This window comes from Cryptomeria japonica, chromosome 11 (assembly GCF_030272615.1).
Source record: "Cryptomeria japonica chromosome 11, Sugi_1.0, whole genome shotgun sequence".
NCBI classification, from domain to species: domain Eukaryota; kingdom Viridiplantae; phylum Streptophyta; class Pinopsida; order Cupressales; family Cupressaceae; genus Cryptomeria; species Cryptomeria japonica.
In genome coordinates this window covers 708,319,899-708,324,951 of record NC_081415.1, presented here as the reverse complement: position 1 = coordinate 708,324,951, position 5,053 = coordinate 708,319,899, and positions in this window count along the sequence as shown.

The following is a 5,053-nucleotide window of genomic DNA, read 5'->3' as shown; positions in this document are numbered from 1 at the left end:
TATTGGATAGAAGAATAATCCCAAATTATCTTACCTAATAAGTCAACACCACAAGTGTTAAGTGCTTGCCCATTATCAATTAAAGTACCTCTTATCTTTTGTTCATAAATGCAAGGAGTAATCATAAGGGCATCATCTCTATTTTTAACTTCTATAGAAGACAATTAATCTTGTGAGAATGTAATATCATTTGGTTTAGAAGAAGAATGATGAACCACCCTTTTTAAGACTTCTTGGATCAACCTATGGTATGAAGGTGAAGTTTGAATCAAATCCCAAAAGGAAATCTTTGCTAAGATATCATGGATTTTCTCAAGAAGATTAGATCCCTCATCAACAATTTTCTTAATTTGAGGGGGTGAAGGAAGGTAAGTGAGAAGATCATTGGAATCTTGTTGTTTCTAAAGTTAGGCACTTCAATGCCATATTTTTTGTGCTTGTTTCCTTTCCATAGCACCTCTTTCACATATGTATTTTGCAACTTTTAGGATATTGGGAGGTTTCTTGGACCTAGGCTTCTCATAACTAGAAACATGAATGGTATTAACTTTATTAGGTTCTTTGTTCTCCAAGGATACGTCTTTAGAAGGGGAGCATCAAGGAAATTGCTAATGATTTTATCCTTTTGCTCCAAGGTATATTTATGGGTAAGACAAGCTCTAGGAAAAGGAAAAACATAACTCATTAATGCTTCATCTCTAATGGGAAATTCATTAAAATGAAAAAAGGTATGGTATCACTAGGAAAGGTAGTGACAATATCATCCACTTGCACCAAATGATCCTCATGGGGAAGGTACATTTTATGAGAAAGATGAACATCATTATTCAAAGCTTCATCCTTAGAAGGGGGAGTTTTGAAAGAAGTGTTCATAACCTCTTCTTGCACCAATGTGCCCTCATTGGTAGGACCAAATTTGGGAGAGGATAAATCAATGTCAGTCAACACTTTTTCTCTAGGAGAGGTGCCATGTATGGAAGGTAAGGTAACATTAAGGAATGTGTTTATGATATCATCCACTTCCTTTAAAATAATCTCATGGGAGAGACACATTTTAGGAGAAAGATCGACATCATTCATCAAGACTTCATCTTTAGGAGGGAGAGTTTTGAAAGAAGTATTAATGGTCTCTTTTTGCATTAAAATTTCCTTATGGGTAGGAGGATCTTTAGGAAAGGGATAAAGTGAAACAAGGGAGGCTAATCCATTATCACATCTATGAAATAAATGCATCATGTAACTAACTAAATGAAAACAAAATGACAACAATTTCTATTTTAAATGATAATATATGCAAAATGCATGATAAAGAGAGATAACAATGTGTAATTTTTATGATTTTTCACTAATGCAAGTATATAAACAATAATTCAATGCATCTAAATCTAAACATAACATGTCATAAAAATCAGATCTAAAAATGTAATTGAAAAATTATGCAACCCACAAGTCAATTGTAAAGTAATAAATTAGGTTTTTTTATGAATTTAACCTCAAACTCTATGTGATTTAATCACAAATATGATCTATGAGTGTAAATATGAATGTTAAAGCACGTAGAAATCATATCTAATACAAGGAATAAAAAATAAGAATGAAAGATGGCGGGTTTACACTCAATGCATTGTTAGAAACATGATCAGTCTGAAAGAGATCTGGAGCCATGCAAAGGTGACGGAGTGGCTAGAGATGAGAAAAATAGAAAATCCATATTTTTGGTATTTTCTATGTTTCAATATTTTGCATTTTTGGAGGCCTTCAGAGCAAAATTTGCAGTCAAAACTATCATCGATTCCTTAACTTGATAGCCAAAGGCGTGGTGTTAAGGGATTGAAATTAGATCTTTTGGAGAACTTTTCGACAGTGTAAGCGGTTTTAGATTTTGAGTATCGGGCAGAAAGTTATGATCCCGCCAAGTTGAGACCAATTAGTTGCCTCTAGCGAAGAGGAGGTACGAGTGCACCACATGTTAGCACTACTCAATTTTTAGCAAATTTGTGACTTCTTACCCTCCCAAAGGTGCGTAGAAGCACCGCATGTCAGCACCATGGGATTTTCAAGGGCAAAAGGAAAGGAAGGCTCTTAAAGTTCCACCAACATGCCACGTGTTGACAAAGCACGGGCCCAGAGATATTTTGAGCCCAACAAGATTTCAAAAGCACACCATTATTTCTTTAAAGGGAGGAAGGTCACAGGAGGAACCACATGGCAAAACCAGGGAGCATGAATTCAAATAAAGAAGCCCACATGATCAAGCAGTTGCAACAGAAAAAGGGAATTTCTAGGTGGCATCCATGCCGCATGCATGAAAGGGAAATAATGATGCAAAGATCATTACAATATGGACAACTTCGACAACCTCCATGATTATGGTGGACACATAGTGAGCATGCATAAATTTGTCTGGCTATAGTCACCATTTTAGATCAGAGAGGTTTTCTCTATATAAGCCTGAGGGCGCATTGTAAAGCGGGGTTCACATTTTCATCAATTTTTCAGTATACATAGTGGTGGAATCATTTTTAATAATGTCAAACCTTAGCAGATGCTCCTCATGGGTAGGATCAAAATATTTTAGACTATGCCAGAATGGCCTTTGTAACTTGTTCTCCCCATCAATGAAGAGGATGTGATGCTCTATGTTTAATATTTTGAATTTGTTTGTTTCTCGCTATTTCTAGTCTTGTTCTGTAATCTCTAACTCTATGGTTATATCTCATAATTTCAAATCATGCATGTTCTCTTTTGAGGTTTATGTAAATGTTTCATGGTTATGGATTACATTATGCATAAATGAAGGCGAACCTGGTTAAATTTCTGGTGTATTGCTTTAGGATAGGTTACAACTTGTTTTATTTCTATGTTTTTATATCCCTTTTCATCCCCTCTGAAATCTGAAGAGTCAGCTTCTAAAATCCCAGAGGTTTTTTCATAGGTCGCACTAGGTCACACCATTGTGAAACTTCCTGACTGCCCTGCTTCAAGTCTCTAGACCCAATAGGTGATCAATAGTGGAAACACTAGGGTTTTGCAAATAAGGATAGCAAGACCATTAATTTTTCTTTGGGGACCACTACATTGAAAGAGGGGTGAATCCAATATATCTAGCGACAATCTAAATAAGGAAAGGGATGGAATTTTGATTAGATTTAGCAGTTACATGTGTTTGCCCCCTCTTTCTAGTTGAAGATAGAATGACAATTGTGAAATTAGGGTAAAACAATGAATAGTTGAAGTAGATTGTTGAAAACAAAGTGCTACAGATATCCCACAAAGCCACAAAATGGGATCTGGGCAAAAGAAGATGTTTAGAACCTATTCCCAAAAGTTTGACCTAATTTTTCAGGACCAGGTAGTATAGATTCACCATGGTCCTCTGAATTTTACTCTATCAAAAGTTGAACCTGTTCGTCACTATCTACTATGTTGGAATCTTGAAGTGCAACTCTTGAGCTTGTTCCCTACATATAGAAAGAAATGAAATAGGGTTATGGATAGGGATTTGTCTTAAGTCAAACTTGTTACTACTTATCAAGTTGCCATTAGTTTTATAGTCAAAGTTATACTATATACTCTTGTCGGTTAACACTACCGAATCATGCAGTCGGTATACACAGAGAAGTCGGTATGCACAGTCTAGTCAGTTACAGAAGAAAGTAGTCATAGAACGTAATATACACCGAGTTGTCTACCAAGTATCTTTTTATGTCTACCGAGCAGCAAAGATGACACACCGAGTTGATATACACCGAGTGAAACGAGTTACCAAATTCATTGAACCTGGACATGCATATGAAAACGTGTTACAAGATCGAGGCACATCTAACCATTATCACATTGGAAATTGCACTAGAAGATTGTGTATGATTTTGAGATCAATCTAACCAATGAAATATTTTGTATAGTTATTCATTCAAGGAATCATGTTTGTAAGATCGAAGCAATGAATTGGATCACCATCTTAAGAGATCTATTTATACAACATGAGTTAAGAGTTAAAGGTGTGTGCATGAGTGTAAAAAGACTATTACAGAGACAAAGAGGTCACCGAGAAGGTTTTCAGAGAACAGTCGAAGAACAGAGTAAACAAAAGGGTTTACCGAGTTACTATATGGGTTACTGAGGTATGCTATGAGCAAGGTAATCTATTCTGAGCACATAGAATCTGCTCTAACATTTCAGATGTAAAGTTGCAGATATTTGTAATGATTTTATTGTAATATTGTGAAGTTGTAAGAGAAACCTTTAACAAGGTAAAAGACTCTAATCAAGTTTATAAATTGTAAGCCTCTAACTAGGTGCAACATTTAGATTAAATGTTGTAAAATCCTTTAGCAAGGTAGATCTAACAGATCTTGTTACTCCTAACAGGGTAAGCTATTAGAAATAGCTAATATGTAGCTCTAACTGAGCACTCTTTATTATTGTAGTAGTCAAGTTGTGGATGTCATCCCCACCTCAATTTTTCTCTCTAACCAAGAGTTTCTGCGTAACCAAAATATATGTGTTATGGAGTGAATCATGTATGATTGTTATCTATTTGTTTTAACTTTATTTTATGTTACTGCACTATTCTGTTTATGCATAACAGTAAAGTTATTGTTCAAGAAAATTTTTGGAGTACTAATTCACCCCTCCCCTCTGAGTACATTAGCTTTCCATATTGGGCCTAACAATTGGTATCAGAGCTTGAATCTTGGAAAAGAGTTTAACTTCCTAAAGAAAAATATCTTATCAATGGAAGGCTACAAACAATCTCAGAGGATTGTGTATTTGCAAGAAGAGCTAGATCATGCTAATCAAGTGATTGCAGACATGCAAAGGCAAATGCTAAAATCTCTGAAAGTAAGAAGAAGATTATCTGATGATTTGTAGGACTCTCAAGAGTTAGTGGAACAAATTGAGACATCATCTGAGAACAGTATATCTGAAGAGACTGAAGAAATAATTGGAGTATTGAAAGAAAAGAACAAAGCACTAGCTGATCAACTAAAAGCAATGAAAAGAGAACATGAACATTTTAGCACACAAATGACTGAAAATCTAGATGCAT